We start from the raw sequence: 23,309 nt of genomic DNA, 5'->3' as shown, positions 1-23,309 counted from the left end.
TGATCTTCTTCACCAAATACAAAATGAAAATTCAGCAGAGGATTAAAGTTTAACTTAAATAGAGTAACAAATTCTCAAATAATTAGATATAGACACACACATTAACCTGTGCCCCTCAGTGTCTTTAGTTCTGCCTCCTACTCAGACTTTGGCTCCCTTTCCAGAAATACACATACATATATAATACTATATATGACATATGCATACATACATATGCACACATATGTAATGCCTCATATATTTACACATACACATATGTAATACCATATATAAATATATATATATACACACATATGTGTGTGTGTGTATAAATACTGGTAACCTAATGACTTTCTAAGGTAGTGTGAAAGAAGGGCCAAAGTACTCTAACTAAAATAATTTCAGATCAATTAAAAACGTGCAGTTGGAAGGTCCTTGGGTAAATTGCCAATCTGGGATTTTGCCTGTGTCTTCTGGAGCCCTGGATTTCAGAGAAGCCCTTCAAGGTTACCTAAACATTTCACTTAAAATTCTTTTTAAAACACAGTTTTAGATATTTTTAACACTGTAAGTTTTAGAAATCCTTACAACTCTCAAGATGTTGGATAGCAAATTTAATATACCCAGGACCACCAAATCATTAACTTGTGCTGCCAGGCAAAATCACTTCGGGACAGACCCTGAAGTTAAGCTTCTCTTTCCAGCTCTGTATAACTGAAGAGCACCCAGAATTTGCAAACTGAGCTATTAATAACTACTTTATCTAAGGGAATCTGGATATTCTTGAGACTCAAAAATATTCAGGACAAAACTAGACATGGGATTACAATAAAACTTATTTTCAGCCACCATCTATTATTTCAAATCGGGAAAGGAATCCATCAAAAGAAACTTATTATACTAGCTGACTGATTTTTAAAAATTAAGTGGTGCATTTTAACTTTGTATTAAGTTTTGATTGTTACATAGCACTTACCACAAACATAACGGTTTAAATTATCATGTTTATTATCTCACAATTTCCATGGCTCCAAAGTCTGGATACAGCATAGGTGGGTTCTATGCTCAGGGTCTTACAAGGCTGAAATCAAGGTGTTGGCCCCAGCTTGGTCTGGGGTCTTCTTCCACACTGGTCCAGGTTGTTTGCAGAATTCAGTTCCTTGCAGTCATAGGAGTGAAGTCTGTTTTCTTGTTGGCTGTCAGCCAAGGGTTTCTTTCAGGAGATCTTAGGTTGTCCAAAAAGAAAATGTCCAAAAGGGGGTGAGGAAGTCCCCAGCCTCTGGTGGGTGAGCTCTCCCTTCTTCCTTCCCATAATTTAGCCTTTAAAAACAATGGAATCTTGTTTTTAAATTCTAAATTTTTTCAATTTAAATGCTCAGATTGTAGTCTTTTATTTTTCCACAATAGTTTGTCTGATTTCCCCAAGTTAATCCCACTCAGCCACATACTATTATGTGAACTTTTTTAAACCTCTCTGGATTAATGACCCATTGCTACATAACAAATTATCCCCAAACTTAGCAGTTAAAGACCACAAACGTGGGTTCTCTCACCCCGTTTCTGAGAGTCAGGAATCCAGCAGTGGCTTAGCTGGGTGGTTCTAGCTCAGAGTCTCTTCTGAGGCTGTTTGCTGGGGCTGCAGTCATCTGAAAGCTTGACTGGGGCTGGGGTACATGCTCTAAGCTCATTCCATTGGTTGTGGGCAAGAGACTTCACTCATTTCCTTGACAGGTGAGCCTCTCCGTAAGATAGGACTACTTGTGATGTGGCAGGTGGTTTCTTCAAAGCAAGAGGTCCAGAGAGAGAGCAAGTGATATGAGATATGGAGGGTGTCAGCAAGCAATCAAGACAAAAGCCACAGTGTCTTTTATAACATAATCTCAGTAGTGACATACCATCACCTCTGCTGTCATCTATTGGTCATATAGATCAAGCCTGTTACAGTATGGGAGGGAACTACACAGAAGTGTGACAGCCAGGAGACAGGGAGCATTTGGGGCCATCTTGGAGGCTGGCTGCCATATTCTCTGTGCCTCACTGCTCAACTATGAAATGGACTTAGTGGTGATCCAATAAGTTAATATATTAAAGCAGTTAGAATAGTTTCTGGCATATAATAAACAGTGAATAAACATTAGTTATTGTTATTATCATTATTAATCTATTCGGTTGGTAAGTTGCAGAGTACAGGCCTTATAAGCTTGTAAAGAGCCTATGAAAATAAGTTTAGACAAAAATTAAAATTGTATGCACCAAAATGTAAAAAGAAAACTGCAGTCATAATTAATATATGTTAGACTTCTACTTCTAGTTATGAGTTTGTAGCAGATCACTCTTCCATAAGAATAACTTTAAAAACTGGATAAATATTTTTTAAAGTTCTGTTTGAAGGATTCAGAGAAACACCAAGCACCCAAGACCTGAGGGATCATGATCTAAGGAGAAGAGAAACCCACTGAGGCAAAGCTCTACCACATTTACATTCTCTACTTCTTTTCCCCTGAAGGCATCAGCTAGTACTCAAGTGGCTGGGATGGAGAGGCTGAGATGCAACCTCAAGTCATCTCAGTACCTTATTGGACCAAGGTGATCTGCTTCTACTCTAATTGGTTGTCAGAAGCTAACCTTTCTAAAGAAGAAAACAGCAGTCAATGCCTCTACAATTTTTAATACACAATATCTGATAATTCATTAAAAAATAACCAGACATACAGGAGGCTGGACCAAAAGAATAAGAAAAACAATAGAACAGACTCACAGGTAATCCAGATATTGGAGTTACCAGATATGGACTTTAAAATGACTTTGATTCCTATGTTAAAGAAAATAGAATTAGAAATGGAGAATTTGACCAAAGAACTAGAATCTGTATTTAATAAATCATATAGGAACTCTACAGGTGGAAAATACAATAAAAAAAATTAAGAACTTAATAAATGGATTTAACAGAAGATTAGATACTGCTAAAAAGAGGATTGATGTTCTGGAAAGTATGTGGGTAGAAAATATCCAGTCTGAAAAGATCCAGAAAGGGAGACTAATAGAGAATAGAGAGAAAACAATATTTGGAAAGATAATGGCAGAGAATCTAGCAAGACTGCAGAAGACATCGAGATACATTCAAGATGTGCTGTGAACTACAAACAGATTAAATACAAAGAAAAACACATATCATAAAGTAACTGTTGAAAACCAAAGATGAAGAGAAAAATCTTAAAAGCATCTGGGTGATAAACACACACACACACACACACAAACACACACTGTGTCACCCAGTCAACTGCATCTCAACCAAATTCTTAGACAGTTATATTTAATTTATATTAAATGGAAAATGAGTATGCCTTTTAATACTTATGATATTATGTGGCAAGGGCACAACCAACTAGTACGAAGCCTACACCCTGCCAAGATTCAAATCCAGGTGAGTAGACCCTGAGTCCAGTGCTCTCTCTGGTATTCTGTGCTGTCTTCTGTTGGTCACCTTGCCTCTCTCTTCCCCATCTCCTCACCTATAAATTGTCTACCCCACAAGACTGTCATGAAGATTAAGTAAGACACTACATATAAAAATGCTGTGTACACAGTAATTCATGCTTTAAAGGTAAGGTTCTCCTTCTCCAGGAAGCCCTTCCTAATACAGCACCTCTGAAACCACTCTTAGGGTTTAGGACCTCCACGGTGCTCCCATCTTACCTGTTCTTACTGTCCCTGTCCCTGCCACTCTGTACTGAAATCATCTTTACTGCACTACCTTCCCCACTAACAGAGAGGCCCAGGTGTCAGGTAGAGCCTTCAGGCTATATTCACAGTATCTAAAACATAATTAATTCTCAAAGTAAATATGGGCCGACCTAGCTATAGTGTGGTGGCCCTGAATATTTTATAATTATCGAACATTTTGGGGTGGTTAGTACATGCCAGGCACTACACTAAGAGTTTGCAAACATTTTCCCGTATAATTTCATAGCAGCCTAAGGAAGATATTACTGTGATTATGATACCTATTTTATGGATAGAGGAACTGAGGCTTAGAGAAGAGAGACATCCAGAGTCAGCTGGCCAGGAAGTGAAAGCCGGGATTGAAGTCCGTGACATTCTGGACAACGCTCTTCTTCCACCTGTCATGGGCCAGTCCCCATGACCTTCCAGAAAAAGTAGATATTGTTACATCTTCACCTGGAGATGGGTCCCGAAAGCTGCTGAGGGCTATGCACAGCTAGGGTACCCCAGAGAGGGACTGACTAAGACTCTCCCAGCAGCCAGCCGCTCTGACTACAGAACTGCAAAGGAACTCAGAGCCCGAGGCACTTGGAATGAATTCCCTTTATACCATCCTAAGAAAGAGAAATCCAAAGCCTGTCTCTTGTTCCAAAGCTCGAGGTTAAAGTAAAAAAATCCCCAGCCACAGGTAGTTAAGTGATTATAAACTGTAAAAATAAATCAGCCTGATATAATTGCTCCAAGGAAAAAGATGACCAACATATTTAAAACGACCACGGTGCCCCTTTTCCCATCTCCATTTGGCATCCTCTAATTACCTTCACATTTCATTTCCATCAGCAAGATGACCTGGATTTCCTTCGAGAAGTGCCAGGGAGGGGCCTGGCTGAGGAGCAGGGCCCCTGGTGATAAATCAAGTTCGCCATTAGGAGTGAAGTGCTCATCTCGGCAGTGCTAAATGCAGGATTTATAAAGATGTCTCCACCATCCAGCCCAATTGTGGACACCATAATAAATTCATGAGCGGATGCCAGGGTAGCGCACTTCATTATTGTGCGAGGCTCCTGGTCATTAATCTAGCTGGTCGGCGGGCAGGATTCCTGAGGAAGGGAGACAAATTTATGTGGCCCAAACTTACTCATTCCATTATGGATTTAATCGGCCCAGGCTCCAGGCTGCACAGAGGTGAGGGGACCATTTTTTACACTTTGGATCAAGTGTTTATAACTCCCTGTTGTGTCTTATTTCTTTCCACAATAACACCCTAATTTTATCCTTCACACGGCTCTCTGGGAAAGTCTTTAGAAAGACCTTCCTGGATGCCACTTACTCCAGATAAAATATTTATACAATCAATTGACAGAGAGCGTTTTCTCTAAAATGTTCTACTAACATGGAAATGCTCGTATGCAAAAAGGGGCCCAGAAGCCTTTCTAGAGACACTTAACCCCTTACTTCACCACACAGAAAGCTGGCAAAGGGCACAGAGGGTAGGAAAACATGGGTCACAAATTAAAGGTGATGCCTTCATCCCCTTGTGTGTTGCATGCATGCATGAGGTGTGTGAATGTGTTTGTGCACGTACACTCAGTCATTTCTCCTCTGAGGGGTTAGGAGCTCCTTTGACCTCTCCTTGGAACTAAACTCTGGAAAGTGTTAGAAGCTGCCAGATCTACACCATATTCCCCTAGTACCTACTAACATAAAAACTTTTCCATTTTCTAGTGCCTATAACAAAGCCAGCAAATACTTGCCATATGGGCTACCTCTTCTTCTTGCACACTGGACAGCGTATTTTTTCTAACTGAGCCAAGACGAGGCCTCAGAATCCTTCTTAACACAGGTAGGTAATATCAATCAATCTTCACTGATAAACATAACAATAAATGTCTCCCTAATACAGTGACTATGATGAGCTGGCACTGTACTTAGTGCTTTCCATGTAGTAACTCATTTAATCCCGACAGCAACCCTACAAGGTTGGTACTATTCTTATCCCCATGTTAAAGAGGAGAAAACCAGGGAACAGGGAGGTAAATAAATAGGACCAGAAGCACACAACGAGTTAGTGGTGCATTCTTAGGCTACGCAAACTCTGGAATGCTGCATTCAAGGCCTTCTGTGATTCACAAGACTCCCCAGAAACACACCACTGATATTGCTAAAGAGACTACATCTAAGGAGCTATCCAAAGGGATAGATAGCACCCACATGGCCCGAGTGTGCCAGCATCACCCTCACATCAACAAACCACAAACAAATACACCAAGGCCTGGTCTTATGACATTTGCGATCTTTTGACCTGAGATGTGCTTCTGACACCAAGGTGGTAAGAGACCCTGGGCCGTTTGGTCAATTGCAAGATCCAACCAGAGCATCATCAACCCCTTCAAAAAACACATATGTGACCTAGTCTGTGTCAGGCGCTGTGCCAGGTCTGCACTTGCCAGGGATGGGGACACAAGAGTGAACAAAGCAACCCTTTGTCTTTGAGGAACTGACCGTCTTTCAGAGAGATAGATGGCAACTAAATGATAACTAAAAGAGAGAAGGTAATAAGCTCTATGAAACCTGGGTAAGCACTACGGGTACACAAACAGGGATGAGAACATAGGAGGAAAGTTTAAAGAGGGAAGATGATGACATTTAAGTGGGCCTGGAAAGATAAGGAGGACTTTAACAAGTGTACTGTGTGATGGGCAAGAGAGAGAAGGGCATTCCAGGCAGAGGGAACAGCACAAGCAAAGGCATGGAGAAATGATGTAGCATGATGTGCTCAGGAGTGATGAACAGAAAGATGCACACAGAGCATCTAAAACCTTCGCCTATGGTAAAGAGTTATGTATTATGGGACTTCCCTGTTGTCGCAGTGGTTAAGAATCCGTCTACCAATGCAGGGGACACAGGTTCTAGCCCTGGTCTGGGAAGATCCCACATGCTGCGGAGCAACTGAGACCGCGTGCCACAACTACTGAGCCCGCATGCCACAACTACAGAAGCCCGCATGCCTAGAGCCCTGCTCCGCAACAAGAGAAGCCACCACACTGAGAAGCCCGTGCACCGCAACAAAGAGTGGCCCCCGCTCACCGCAACTAGAGAAAGCCTGCATGCAGCAATGAAGACCCAACGCAGCCAGAAATTAATTAATTAATTAATTAATTTTTATAAAAGAGTTTTGTATTAGGAAAGAGAAAGGAGTGGAATTTGCCTGTAATCAGCTCTTCCCTTGAACTCCTATGCTTACTTCTCTGCAGAGGAAGTGTGTTCATTTATTCATCAAGTGACTGTTTCTTCATCTGTTTTCCCAGTCCTAGAACTTCATATCTACCTGTTGAAATGAAGCTCCTAAGAGTGTGGGAGAAAGACTTGGAGACAAGAAGGACTCTGCAGACATTAAGATCAGGAGAGAGGCTCAGACAGAAAGAGGAGAAGATAGCTGCATCTTGATTCATTGGAGCCTTAAGAGATGAAAGCCAGCTGGAGTTGTGACTTAGGGTAGGTCAGGCTAAAATTCAATGGGTCATTCAGCTTGGACTGGGAATGGGATTGGACCAGTAGGCTGGTGAACAGAGAACTGGACAGACGTATTTAATACGTCCTTATGTCTGGTGAGAACTTTCCTGAAAAACAGGGAGAGAAAAACCTATGTTGTGGAGAGGGAAAGAGAATAAATAAATCCTGAAGATACAGAGGATGAGCCAGACTTTGAAAACACAACCTACAAGAAGGAGATAATAATTACAGAGCAATGTTTGATATTCTCAAAAGCAGCACGAGAGCCCAAAGAGGACGATAAGTTAAGACCAACAGAATGAGATACAAATAAAGATAAATGAGATCAAGAAGAACCATAAGGAAACTAAAAATGCAATCACAGAATTAACTTCCAGATTTCATACAGAAAAAAGAGCAAAATTGATACGTGAATATCAAGTCATGGAATAGGCTAGAGATAAGCTGGAGGAACTCTCCAGAATGTAGAAGAGAAGAAAAAATAGATGAAAATGATGCAAGGAAGGTGATAAATGTGGAGAAAACACATTTTTCTTTCCCAGGAAACTCCTCAGCCTCACACAAAAACAGATTCCTGGCAGATGCCTCCCTAAAGCTCGCCAGACTTGTGTGAACCCCTGCAGAGCCTGTGGTTCGAACTCAAGCTAGAGCTCTTTCTTGGAAATTGAATGGTAAAAACTTAACTTTTTTAAAAAAAAGAAAAAAAGTAAACTTTCCAACTTGTTTGCTTCTGTCTCCACATGCAGGGTCCTAGGTTCCAGAAATGTACCCTTCAGGTTGTCAAGTTTTCTTGAACCCTCTGGGGGAGTCCCTCGTGGGCTCATTACCAAGTCCAACCAGCTGCCAGATTACATGCCCTGGGCTCCAGAGCTCTCCACCAGGCATCCATCAAGGACCTCAGAGGCACTGAGATCCTTGAGGTGTCTGAGCCACCGAGTGGGTATGACAACAATGGGAGAAGGTTCATCTTTTCTCTTTTGAGCTACAAAGTGTTAGACAGGCTCTGAGACTATGCTGTCTGAGGAGTTATGCACCCAAAGAGCTGGTAGTGATGTTAGTGCCCCCCCCCCGCCTTCTAACTCCATCCCATTCCTCCCCTGTCTCTCTGTATCACACACGACCCACAGTGGGCCAAGATGGAGAAATATGCGAGTTAGAGAGATCATACTGTCCTAAATAAAACAACTTCCCCTCCCCAACCTCTGTGGCTTTACCTGTAGGTAGTTTTTCCTGAGTGACTCTCTTTTCCTGAGAGGGACTGTGTCCCCAGGGCATCCCTCAGTCCTCTGAAAGCACACCCTAGGGTGCAGGTGTGCCTCAACCCAGCTATAGCTAACCATGGCTCCCAGTGTATGTAAATGACTTTAAATCCCCTATTAAAAGACTCACAGATGGGAGTAAAAGTAAAATTTGACTATATTCTACTTCCATGGATCATGACTAAAAAGTGAGACTGGGTTTAGAAGAGGTGTTATAGAGAAAAACAAGACAAATTCATGCAAAAAGAAAGCAAATGATAACTTGAGTCTTTTAATTTAAATGTGTCATCTTCTTATGATAAAAATAAAATCTCCAATGAAGATATAATAGACCTTTATGAAACCTCCGAAATATTTCAGTTGTTTCAGAAATGTCAGGAGGAAGTGACAGAGACATAGCTGTCAGAGGGTTAACAAACCTCAATGCCTTCAGTACATCAAGGAGACCAAGAAAACATGAATAATAGAGTTAATAAGACTGGAGATATATAGTATACCCAACTTTGTTCCCTATAAATACTTTTTCAAGTGTTAGTAGAACATTTTCAAAAGCTTTCCACGTACTGTACTGTCAAGAAAACCTCAACCAAAAAAAGAAGTTTACAGGCCACATTTCCTGATAGAAGTAAAATAAATGGAGACTTTTCTAACAGCCACAAAGAAAATAATAGAAACCTGGATAATAAATAAATAAATAAGTTGAAAAATTCTCATAAATAGTTATTGAGTCAAAAGGGAAATAAAAACTTGAGTTACGGACTATTTAGAAAATAATAAAATGAGAACAAAACAACGCTTTGTCAAAGATTATGGAAAGCTGCCAAAGCTACACTTAGAGAAAAGAAATGTAAAGCCATAAATTGTTTTATTATTAAACGAGAAAGAATAAAAATAAATGAATAAATATTTGCTTCAAGAACATAGCAAATGAACAGCAAAATAAACCTAAGGAAAGATGGACAAAAATTAAATAGATAAAAACAAAAAATGATTGATTTGAGAAAGAGAAGCAGAGTATAAATGTCTGAGATGACTCATTAAAGCTATAAGAAAACAGGCTTTACTCTGGCAAATTTAATAATAAAAAGGAAAGCAAGGAAAAAACCCAAATAAAATGAGAAATGAGAAAGGGAATGTAACAAGAGATAAGAGCTTTATAAAATGAAATAATGAAGTCCTTTCTAAGTATAAAAGCAAAGGAAGAAAGCACACAGGGAAAAAATTAATAGACTGCATAAACAAGAAAAGTTTCTGTACTCTCAAGAAATTAACAATCAAAAGTATATGACAATCTAGGAAAAACTATTTTAGATGTATAGAGTTAACAAATGACCTAAATTAATAAGAATAATATGGGCACCTAATAGAAAATAGGAAAAGAATATGAATAGACAAACAGAATGGACAATAAGAATTTAAAATGCCCAATACATATTTGAAAAAATGTTTAATCTGAATAGTAATGAAAAAGATAAAAAATAAAACAAGATATTTGAAATATAATAGCCAAAATTGATAAAAGCATAGACAACTTGGAAATAAGGACCAAAAAGCTTTCACATATTCATAACCTTTGACTTACTAATTCTATTTCCAGAAATATATGCTGAGGAAAGATTCACATAAGTATACATATGTATATTTACAAAGCTATATATCCCAGTATTATTCATAGGAAAAATAGAAGTAACTTAAATGTCTAACAGTAGGAAATTGAATAAATAAATTACATTACCTCTGTAGCGTAGGATATTCTACAGTGCTTAAAATTACATTTTTGAAAACTAATGACATACAAAATCTTTCATGTTTCATTAAGCAAAATGGGAAGCTAGCCTGACAAATAGATATAAAGTTTATAGACTGAAATGTTAAAAGGAACTTGAAATACATGTGATTTTTATTTTTTAAATTTGCTTTTCTGTTTCTCAAATCAATGTTCTAAAATTAACACATATTTATCTTTGAAATCAAGTTAAAAAGTAGCTACTATCTTTTATAGAAGTAAATATTAAGTAAATTTCCCTGAAAAATGTCAATGAAATGGATGTTTTCTAAGAAAATATAATTGATCAAAATTGATTTAAGACATTTCAAAACTATCAAAAAGTTGCCTTTGAAAAAATCTCCAGGACTATCATGTCTTACTATGAATACTTTCATACTTCCAGGGGGTCAAATTAGTTCCAAAATCTTTCCAAAATTAGAAGAAGTTAGAAAGCTTTCTGACTGATAGTATAGCAAAATATGACAAAAATAGCACAGATATCTATAGCCCGGTCACACTTGTAAATATAGATACAAATATTTTCTAAATTAAAAAAAAAACCTAACAAATTGAAACCAGCAACATGTTAAAATATAACTAACCAAATAAAATTCCAAATCTTAGTTATCTCAGGAATTAAACAATGGCTTTAACATCTATTAAGATGAAATTTTACATCAATAAATCAAAGGACAAAACCATCCAATCATTTCAATAGATAACAAAAAGGAATTTGATCAAATTCAACATCCAGTTCTTAATAACCTGGAAAAAGAAGCACACTTCTTTACTGTGTTAAAGTCTGGTATAGTGGTTAAAAACATATTCTGGTACCAAATTTCATGGATATGCATCCTGGCATCCCCTACTCACTAGAGACAAACAGCATAATCCTGATTGTGCTGAAAGTTCTAGCCTCAATCAGACTTATTTTTTGCAGATGACATGATGTCCACCTGGAATATTCAAGAGAAAAATATGAGCAACATTTTTGAGGAAGAGGTACGTGGGACCTGGGAAGAGACAACAATTCACTTTGCATTGTATATCCCTTTCTACTGCTTGAGAACTTAAAAAAATTGTTTATCATAAGCAGGTATTATCTGTTCAATTAAAAAGAAAGATGGAACCAGACTGGGGCAAGCCAACAACAGGTTTTCAGTACAATATGTATAATTTGGAAAATTAAAGAGGGAAAAGTCATGATTTAGATTAAAAATTAGAATATATGAAACACTTGTGGGTGAAATGGTACGATATTGTGGAATTTTCTTCAGAATAATTCAGTGGAAAAAAGTGTGTGTGTGTGTTTGTGTGTGTAATGTGTGTGTAGAGTGGATAGGGGTTGGGGTGTACAGGTAAAACAAGATTGATCATGTTCGAAAATTTTTAAAGCTGGGAGATGGGTATATGTAAGTTCACTATACTAGTCTCTATAAAATGTGAAAAATGAATATGAGTTTAGAGAAAACCTAATAGTATATAAATTATAGTTCCAAATTAATAATTGTAAAAATAATTTGTCTTATTTGATTTATTCACAATGTTATTTCTATTTGGTATAATAAAACTTAGCTGTTTAAATTAGAATGTACTATTTAAATTTGAAAATTGTTGAAAAGTAATCTAAAACAATGAACTGAAAAATTATTAAAACCAATTAAAATCCTGTAAGGTAGCTGAATTCATAACGAAATGTACAAAATAAAAAGTGCTCTTAAATAACAGCAAAAACCAGTTAGAAAATAGTAATGATACAATGACCCCAGATGAAAAGCAACAATGTATGTAAAAATTTAAGAATAATGTTTATGATAAATATACAGAACTATCCATAAAAATATTTTATGGAGATACATAAAATAATTTGTAAACAAAATATAAGATGCCATGTTTCTGGATGGAAAGATGAAATATTGAATGAATGTCAATTATTTCTAAATTTAGTAATATATTTCATACAGTTCAAACCAAATCTCATTGTTTCATCTGGGAATGCAAGGAGAGGTAATAATACTTGATGCAATGAATCAAAAGGCTTTCTAGGAAAACAGATAGGTAAAATTATTCAGAACATTTTGGGACGGTGGGTAAGAAGCAACAATGACTGATTTACTTGACCATGTATTGTATTACAAATACAATAATTAAAACAGTAGAATACATCTCAGTTAGCACACACCCAGTTCTGCTGTAGTAACAACCCCAAAATATGAGTGTCTTAGAAACAAAGATTTATATCTTGTTTCTGATGCATGTTCACTAGAGGTTCACTGGGGGTTCTGCTCCACTTCTCTGTACTCCTGCTGATGGAATCAGTACAGTTCTGGAAGATATCCCACTGGCAAGTAAATGTTCCAGCCCAGAAAGACCCACCTCATATCTGCTCATATTTCATTGGTCAGAGCAAGTCATATGACTCCATGCAACCTTAAGGAATACAGTTGCTAGGTAGTGCAATCTAACCATACTCCTGGTAGCCAGAAAACCAGAAATGTTGGTGAATAGCATTAATAATTACTACATATACTGGCAGAAAAATGCAAAGGAGCAACTAACCCACAAACAAACTCTAATAAGTAGAAGAATACCATATGTGATGGCATCATGTCCGGGAGAGAAGGCAGAATTAGGTATTAAAAACCACTGGGAAAACTGGTAAATATTTGAGGTAAAAAAAAATAGTTTCTTACCTTGCCCCATAAATAAACTTCAGATGCTAAATATACAAAAACAAAAACTTGAAACAGTAGAGGAAATTCTGTACATGTAACTATATCTGTATATTTAATCATATTTATATAATTAAAATAAAAGCTTCTCTCTGCATATGTGTGCATGTATGGATACTAATCATATTTATATATGATTAAGATAGAAAAGAAATAACTGACCTTAAAAGCAGTGGGATAAATTCCAAAAGAAAAAATAGTATTTGAAAAAACACACTAAAATTTCTTAATGTAAACATACATACATGCATGCATACATACATACACACATATATAAAAGTTCAACAAGACTGATGGAAATATTTATAACAAATATACAAATCTTTTAACAGGCTAATATAATCTAAAGAATTTATACAAAAGGGAAACAGAAAAAATTTCCCAAAGAAAAAATGGATAAAAGACGTGAACAGATAATTCATACAAGAAAAATACACAAATAACTGAAATCATTTTTAAAAATTCAACCTCACTAACGAATACAAATTTTAAAACAAGACACTATGCTTTTGCTTAAAAATACAACCATTTTTAAATTGCCATTTTTGATGAAAATTCAGAGAAACTGGCCTTCATATTCCTTACTGAGAGAAGTAAATCCAGAGTCATTTGTCTGAAAGAAATCTAATAAAATGTATCAAGGACCTTAATAATTCTCATAACTTTTGAACCAGTCATTACTGCATTACAAAATTTAATTCTATGGAAAAATCATCATATGCAAAAAAATTATATACGGGTTGTTTACCATGTAAAAATAGCAAAATAATTAATTAATTTTTTAAAAACCCAGCTAGAAAAAACCCTAGCATCCAACTACAGAATATTTATTTAAAAAATATTAACACATCCATAGCGTGGTATATCATTACAGCCATGAACTAACAATGCATACAAATATATTTAATGAAATGAATAACACACATATGTTAGTGTTAATTTTTAAAAAACAGCAATGAATCATGATAAATTTAATTTTAGGAAAACTTAGGGGAAGAATACATATGGTATACAATAAAAGTCTAAAGGCATCTATCAGAATATCCCCGTAGCTATCTTTGGAATATTGGGAATTTTTATTTTTTTCTCTTTATTCGTTCTTATTTTCCAAAGTAAGCATGTATTACTAAAACAACCAGAAAAATACATTTTTAAGCAAGTAGGATATTTTAAAATATCTCTTTTTGTTTAGCTTAACAAGATTCTAAATATTTTTAAGTGTCCTTATATGTGTTTGCCCTTAACTGTGATGATTGACGATAAGAAAAATGGTAAAGTGCAAGGAAGGTAACTATTTTGCCCAAGTGCTACTTTCCCTTCCTATGCCTGTGGCAGACATCACAAATCAGTCCCAGCATCTGTTAGGCTTAGATGCTCAGCAGGCAAGAGCAATCTGGAAAGCCACTACTAATCAATCACTTCAAGTGATTTCCCTTCTCTGATGTTGAAAAGAGCCCTGAAGTGCTAACCAAAAGACAAGGATTCCTATTCTAGATCTGCTGCCAACCTGAGAAAGTTGGTCCCCAATCTGAGCCTCAGAACCCATCTCTGTAAAGTGAAGATTACGGAAGACTGTACCAGCTCTGAGAAATTCTGACCAGCTGTTTCTTCTCCTAACATCACCATCGTGCTCATCCATCCCCCTAACTCCTGCCTGTCCCAAAGCAATCTTGCAACAAATCATTGTGTCTGTGGGCATTTCCTTGAGCTACCTAATGCTTAGTGATGCTCAACATTCTCTCTTCCCTGTAGATCTGGACTTCTCAACAGTGGCACTGTTGACAATTTGGACTGGATAATTCTCTTTATGGGGGCCAGTCTTGTGCATCATAGAATTTTTAGCAGTATCCCTAGCCTCCTCTACATAGTAGATGCCAGGGACACACCCCTAGTTGTGGCCTCTGAAACATCTCCAGACAATGCCAGTGTCCCCTGGGGGTCAAAGTGGCCTCTAGTTGAGCACCACTGTTGCAGATCTTTCTTCTCTGGGGGTAGAAATTAGTTCCTTTAGATTCTGAGGTCTGCCTTAACGTCATCCCCTCAGCAGAACTGGGGATGGAAAAGAGATGTGAGAATAGGTCACATCTGTCATCCAGATCTCTCTTTGAGGACAAGACCATGTCTCTGATGCTCTGCAGTGTAGACCTGGGGATGCAACATGCTGTGTGTGCCCCACTCCACCTAACCGTGTACACGGCACAGCTGCCAGGAGGGCCAGGGCTTTCCACAGAGGGGTGTAAATCACCGTTCCGGGCTCGATGGGCACTTAGCATAATGGAGTGATTGACAGGTGGATATTTACACTCAGCTGACTAAATGGGCAAATCAATCAGTGGATAGCAGTGCAGAAAGAGGTCTGTGGGAGGAATTAACAGGGTCCAAGACCACCATGGCCACTCCCTGTGGATACCGTGGAAGATTCTGTGAGTTTTCCTGTGGATCCCTGCCTTGAGTCATTTATAATAAGACTCCCTTTCAGCTTCAGGGCTTTCTCAGCTGTTACCTTTCATGGGCAGAGCAGCCACTTCCCCCATCTCCAGATGAGAAAACTGAGACCCAGAGAGATAAAGAAATGAGACCAGTCACTGGTGACCAAATCAGGCTTGCTGACTTATGTTCAAAGGGTTTAGTTCTTCAAGTTAAACAAAGAAAAAAAAGAATACTCCCCATTTTTGTCAGAGCCAAGATGATTTCTAACTTTCAGTTCATCATTTTGGGCTGAGGGGGATGTAAGTCAGTTAAAGACAGAAACATTAAATGCACAGTAAACCCATCACAGATGGAGGATTTATAGGGGTATTGATTAAAACCATCAGTAAAGTATTTACCTTAATCAATAGGAAAAGGTGATTTAAATGTTTAGGTGTCTCCTGCACTTCTGTCGGCCAAGGCTTCCTTAAAAGCATGCATTTTATGTGATACACCCGTCTGTTTCCCCATCGTGTGCCCCTTGGCAAAATTCATCACCACGGCCAAAATCCCCCTTTCCACACTGCCACCGTTGTTGTTGACCCTTGCTGCAGAGATGGTGTTTGGGGTGCAAGATTTTTTTTTAAGAATCAACACCTGTGAAGGGAATGAGAGGAAACAGGACCGGGCACAGTAAGAAGATGAACTATGATGCAGCCCAACAAAGACCTAGGCAACCAAGAAGGGAGCTCTGGAGTGAGAACTGCCCCTTAGGGGGCATCAGACCCTGGTACCCCTACCTCACCCAGTTAGTTACCAGGAAGGGCATAACCTTGGGCAAAGGGGTCTGCAGCTCAGGTAGACCCTAAAGGCAGCTGAAGGCTGCCTGCTGACCTCACTTCCCACAACTGGGCAGCAAGTCCGCCCCGGAAGAGACTTCTAGGCAGCACATTTCCAAGCCCACCACAACCCCTCAAGATGTCACGGGAGGGTATCTATATGCCATCATATGTTAAACTTGATCTCTGAGAGTCTTTGTTCAAGAGACAGTAAATAAAGGGCTATTTTAAACCAAGATCGACTTTATTTTTCTTAAGACACTGAATCCCACCAGGACTCTGGTGACATGGTTGAGGTATAGAAACTTCTAGTCATTTAGGTATATTGGAAAAGACACTTGGCCAGGAGGGAGCTAGGTCACTTGAATTCTAGCCCCAATTAGAACTTTCTTTTTGGGTAACCTTTCTCAGGCCACTTCCTAGTTCTGGGTCTCAGCCTTCGTATCTTAAAAAATAAATAAATAAATAAATAAATAAATAAATAAATAAATATATATATATATATATATATATATATATATATTGCCTTAGAAGAGTGTTCCCCAACTTTCCCTGTCATTTGGATGCCCTTGTAGAGCATTTATTAAAATTCGGGTTCCAGAACCCTATCTGAAATCTCCATGGCCCCAATGAACTGATACAATTAATACAGTAGTAGCTAATGTTATTGAGCTCTTGATTGCCAGCTGATTGCCAGCTGCCCTGTAAATTGTTCTGTACATATTAGTCATTTAAGTCACAAAGGAACCATAAGACTTAGGGACTATTATTATCCCCATTTTACAGATGAGGCAATTGAGGCACAGATTACTGAAATAAGTTTCCCAAGTTCAGACGGCCAATCTGTGCTGAGCTCCAGGAATCTCAGAAGGCCTAGAATGTGGTGGGTGGGGAATTGGGGGACATTGACAGGGCTAACAAGGGGAAACTGAAGGAAGAGAGAAAGTTGGGAAATGTTTTATTATGTTATGGGTCTGAGTGCAGAGAGGAAAAGGAGTAAGTATTGCCATGATTATAATTATGGCACATTCTCAGAAAAACAGACCATTTCAAAGTCCTTTCTTCACAGTGGAAAGATGTAGAATCCAAAAGCTCTGTGGTCATGGTGGACAACATTTACTGCACCCTGGGATCCAGGAGTCACACCGCTTGGGTTCCTATCTTAGCTCTGCTGTGTGCTGCCCATGGACAAGTTTCTTAACTTCCCCATGCCTCCACTCCTTGTCTATAAAATAGGGATAATAATAGGATCACTATCTAAAGATTGAGTTAATTCATACAAAGTGCTCAGAACAGTACTTAGCACAGGGTGGGGTCTATATAAGTATTAGCTTTGCTTGGTGTTGATCGACCCCCATTCTCCACACACACACACCCTCTTCAACTCCCTTTCCTCACCCCCTGCACCTGGGAACATATGCCCAGAGGGTTAGGACAGGCTCTACTCACTGGCAAAATGAGAACATGACTTTGGAGAAGGAAGCTCAAGAGGTCAACAGACTGGAAACATCAAGCATTAATCCGGGGAATAGAGATTTCAGGTACATCCTCCCCGCCATGCCTGGGGGCAGGGGATGGGCTTAGACCTTTCCCATCCTCAGATCTCAAAGGTCTGCACCTCCTACCCCCATGTCCACCCCGCTTCCTGGCTTCCCTCCACCCCTCAGTCAGAGGGCCCCCTTCACTGTCCCTCTGGCTTTGCAGGGCAGCCTCTTAGAGTTGTCTTGATCTCTTCTCTCTTTAAATCATTCTCCCTATTTGAAATGCGCCTTTAATGGAAGCCACATCAAATCCTTTTGGGAAGTAGGAAGCCTAGACATCATAAATAAACACATTTAGATTAACTGGGGAGCAGTCCAGGAAGAAGGCAGAATTACAGAATATTTTTTAAGTGGATGCAGCTTTATTACTCTTAAGTATTGGGTGCTGCCATTCTATGACTCTAACTGCTGACAAATTATTTCTAAGTTGAGGTCCTGCTGGGACCGCTTTGTGGGCTAAATTAGAGGACAGCCTTCCATACTAATTGTAGGTCAGCAGTTGTATTCATTACAGAGGAATCCTCGCTATTCATGTTAAGTAGGTCGAAGCAGGGTCTGCCTCATTCCTCGTCCTGTTCACACAGGGCATGCCTCAAGCAACCCTGACTTCATGGGTTCAGCTAAGGCCCTGCTCAGCCAGGGCAGCCTCTTGGCCCAGGGTTCTTAACCCAGACATGGCATCTGGGGCTGTAGTCAATGCCTTTCGTGGGTGCTCTCTTCTCATTTCCTTTTTTTTTTTTTAACAGAACCGCCCGCCAACGCAGAGCAAGGAGGCAGTGGGGAGGTGGGGAGCCTGCCGCCATGTCTGTATTACATGATTCACCCCTTTTCATTCATTCAACACTGAGCACCTACCAGTCACCCATCACAGTAGACAGCTAGGCACGGGGATCCAGCACTAACCGAAACAGACAAAGTTCCCTGTCCTCACGGAGTTTACCAACTGCTACCACGGGACAGGTATAAGCAAGTGTACAAGAAGATGATCTTAGATAGTAGTAAATGCTGTGGAGAAAACGAAACAGGGCAATGGGATTGAAAGTGACTGGTAGGTAGGAGGGGGCAACTATGGGCATCCAGAAGGAGGATGGTGACTTGCACACAGATGGTGGGGATGGTGGAAATGGGAAGAAGTGAATTGACCAATTTTTTTTTTTTTTTTTTTGCTGTACGTGGGCCTCCCACTGCTGTGGCCTCTCCCATTGTGGAGCACAGGCTCCAGACGCGCAGGCTCAGCGGCCATGGTTCACAGACCCAGCCGCTCCGCGGCATGTGGGATCCTCTTCGACCGGGGCACGAACCCGTGTCCCCTGCATCGGCAGGTGGACTCTCAACCACTGTGCCACCAGGGAAGCCCTGACCAATATTTTGATTGTAGTATTTGCTGAGTTTGAGGATGGGTTGGATGAGAGAGGCGGGGGGTAAGAAGGATGAAAGTTGACTCTGAAGTTTTCATCCTGGACCCGTGTATGGTTGATGGTGCCATTGACCAAACTGGGGAAGAAGGAAAAAGAACAAGTTTCATGGCATGTTACGGGCTGAACTGTATTCTCTCCAAATTCATATGTTAAAACCTTAACCCCCAGTACCTAAAATGTGGCCTTGTTTGGAGATAGGGGGCTTTGCAGAGATGATTACGTTAAAATGAGGTCATTAGGATAGTCCCTAATCCATTATGACTGGTGTCCTTGTAAGAAGAGGAGATTATGACACAAATGTCTTCAGAGGGAAAAATCACGTGAAGACCCGGGGAGAAAATGACCATCTATAAGCCAAAGGGAGAGGCCTCAGGAGAAACCAACCCTGTGGACACCTTGATATCAGACTTCTAGTCTCCAGAACTGTGAGAAAATAAATGTCTGTTGATTAAGCCACCCAGCCTGTGGTACTTTGCGACAACAGCCCTAACAAAATAATGCAGGGAAGAATCAAGATTCCCAACACAGGGGCTTGATTCCAGAGGCTGGGATGAATCAACTGCTTGTCTGTCCCAGGAATGTGAGGTTAGGACACACACTACTGGGCTAGTGCCTGATGTGGACAGTCTTGTAAGCCAGGGCAGTGATGTTCCAGCAAAGGCACAAAGACACACGATAACATGGACAAAGGCAGCAGAGAAAGCACTCAGTGGAGGCAAGAGGGAAAAGATGCTCAGAGAGCTATACAAGTGAGCTGCTGAGTAATTGCTGGGGGACAGCGCTGCCTTGGCGTGTGACGACTTGCCGTCTGATCCCTGATCCACACAAGCCCACTTCTCCTTCCTGCTTGGGGCTCCCTGGTAAATCAGTTGTATTAATGGCCCCTCCCAGTATTCACACCCTTTGCTGTGTAACTTGTAGTGACTTCCCAATCTGGGTCGGGTATTCCGCCCCACCCCCTCGACTCTGGACTAAGTCATGAAACACTTGTGGGGACGTTAGTTCATGACACAGTGGAAGCTTGAGAAAGCACTGGAGCATTTCCACGTATGCTAACACCTCTCAGCCTTCACCATGAGAACGTGTCCAAGCTATCCTCTTGGGGAATAAGACACATGGAGCACAGCTGGGTCACCCCAGGCGGCCCACCCAAGGCCATTCTAGATCAACTGCCTTGCAGCTGACCCCAGACACGTAAGTGAGCTGAGCAGAGACCACCCCTACTGAAGCTCACCTAAATCGAGAATCCACAAATTCATCTGCCAAAATCACACTTTTTGTTTTAAACTAAATAATGTTTTAGCTGCTTTGTTATGCAGCATTACCGCAGCGACAGATGACCGATACAGGTCCCATAAGACACCTCCACAGCCTTCAGATTAACTCCCTGTTTTTTGGATTAAGTTAGTGTAAACCAAGCAATTGCTGCCCAAATCAATAGGGACCGTATAGAAATGAGACCATACTTCATAGCATGCTGGTATCTGCAGATAGACCAACAACACTGGAATGTTCTCAGTTGCCTGTTATGCCTCAAACTGGGGGGAAAAAAATTACCGACAGTGGAGTTGAAAGAGCTTTCTATTCATAGCCCTCGAGGGAAAAGAAATATTTAAATATTGTATGAACTTTTTCTTCTCTCTCATCATTTAAACAACAATAAATGTAAGATATCAATTTAGATTATGGTCCTTTATTACATTATAATCAAGTGCCAAGTGGTGAAAGATTTATGAAGAGATGTTATTATGAAGGTGATAATGAGGATTAATGGGCAGGGAATAGAACCACTTAAAGGTGAGGGGAGCCTCAGCCAAGATACCCCATAGCAAAAGGGGGTGTCCTGGAGGTCAGGAAGGTTAAAGGGATGAAGTGAATGGCAGGAAGCAGCATAGGCCCAAGTAAGTGCCGAGAAAGTGGAGCAAGGGTTTGAGTCCTGGATCTGTCACATGTGAGGTGTGTGACCTTAGACAAATAACTTGACAACTCTAAGGCTTGGTTTCCTCATCTCTAAAATGGGTGTGAGACCCACTGTATGCACTTCCTGGGGTCAAGTTTTCATGACTCCTAGAAAAGCACCTAGTGTTCTGGTTGCTCTGTTCTTGTTGTGAATACTCTTATGTTTATTATTACCTATATTTCAAATTCTTGGAATCCCTGGAGATATTCAAAGGCTGATTGCTTTTACTCAGATGGAATCTGTGATGGTTTCTCCAGGCTAATCTGTACTCGCACAGTCCATTTATAGTTGTGGTTTGTGGAAAACCGTACCACAACCCCCAACGAATCCTTGGAAACATGTGAGTGAATCATAATTAATGTCACATGAACTCGAACCCTCGGGCCCTGAAGAAGACCAGAGACCTCAGCCCCACTCGTCTACTCTTTCCAAGTCCATGTTTGAGTTGCCTAAACTTCAGGCCTCTCGGTTTCCTTATCTGTCAAATGAGGATAAAGTCGCGTGTCCTATAGTGATACTGAAGGTCAAGTGTGGTAATACGTGAAGGAGCACTAAAATCAAATTTTAAAATGCAAGGCAATATTCCTTGGTGATATTTTGGTGAATAAAGGCAATATAAAGCCAGCAAAGACTTTATATCTCTGAAATCAGAGTACCTGGGCTTGATTCCTGTCTTCACCACCTGTATGTCCTTGTATCAGTGACTTAACCACTCCCAGACTCGGTCTCCTCATCTGTAAAATGGGAGTAGTGTTAGAGTCCACCTCACATGACTGCCTGAAGCTTAAATGAGGTGATGCTGGTAAAGTTACAGCACAAGCCTGGTGTCACCTGTGAGCTCAATAATCATGAGCTATTACCGGGGCTTTTTAAAAACCAGCAGCCACAGAGACGCTCTTCCAGAAAAGCCAGAGGAAGTCCAGAGGGCGATCTTGGACTTGTCTGGGAAGGAGGATGTGTGTTGAGTAGGAGAAGCAAGCCTAGACCAGGTTCAGGGAGACCTCCCCAAAACAATTCATACCCACACATGACACATAGAATACACCCTCTCCCCTGGCATGTGGCATCAGTTAAGTGAGGTGAGTTAGAAAAGCAGAGAGCATCTAGGGACTTCCCTGGTGGCTCAGTGGTTAAGAACCCGCCTGCCAGTGCAGGGGACATGGGTTCGATCCCTGGTCCAGGAAGATCCCACATGCCGCGGAGCAACTGAGCCCATGAGCCACAACTGCTGGGCCTGTGCACCACAGCTACTGAGCCCGTGTGCCACAACTACTACAGCCTGCATGCCTAGAGCCCATGCTCCGCAACAAGAGAAGCCACCACAACGAGAAACCCACGCACCGCAACGAAGAGTAGCCCCTGCTCGCCGCAACTAGAGAAAGCCTGCTCACAGCAACAGAGACCCAACGCAGCCAAAAGTAAATTAATTAAATTTAAAAAAAAGAAAAAGAAAACAGAGAACATCTAGTTCTAAGAATCAGGATACCTACTAAAATATTACCAAGAGTAACAAAATATTATCTTAACATTAAAATATAGGTCAGTGGGAAATTAATTCCACCAAATTTTCCAGACCATTTCTAATGCTAAAAATGGGATGTCCCTCAAATTAGAAGTATGGGGTTAACACATACAAACTACTCTACATAAAATAGATAAGCAACAAGGATTTACTGTATAGCACAGGGAATTATATTCAACATCTTGTAATAACCTATAATGGTATATAATCTGAAAAAAAATAATTGAATCACTCTGCTGTACACCTGAAACTAACACAATATTGTAAATCGACTATACTTCAATAAAAAATGGGGTGTCCCTGGCAAGTTCTGAAGCAGGGCCCCCCAACCAGCAGCAGATTCTCAGGTCCCTATGGAATCAGTCCTATGGAATCCGAAATTCTGGGGGTGGGTTTCAGCAATTTGTGTCTTATTGAGCCCTGCAGGTGAGTTGGATGAGGGCTCATCCCCAGTGGAAAGGGGATGGATACAACTGACAGATACACCATCTTTAGCGTTGGAGCTCAGACCTCCCTGGTCACGCACACCTCCTTTTCCCTCTCCTCCCTTGTCACACCAACAAGTTATCATCTCTCCTTCAAAACTGATCACCAGTCAGTTTAGAGTATCATTTTCTACATCAAGTCTTTTGGACAAAAGTGGATT

The sequence above is a fragment of the Mesoplodon mirus genome (assembly GCF_964341445.2).
Source record: "Mesoplodon mirus genome assembly, chromosome: 19".
In the NCBI taxonomy this organism is placed as follows: domain Eukaryota; kingdom Metazoa; phylum Chordata; class Mammalia; order Artiodactyla; family Ziphiidae; genus Mesoplodon; species Mesoplodon mirus.
The sequence above is the reverse complement of the archived record's forward strand: the minus strand, read 5'-3'. Positions refer to the sequence as shown.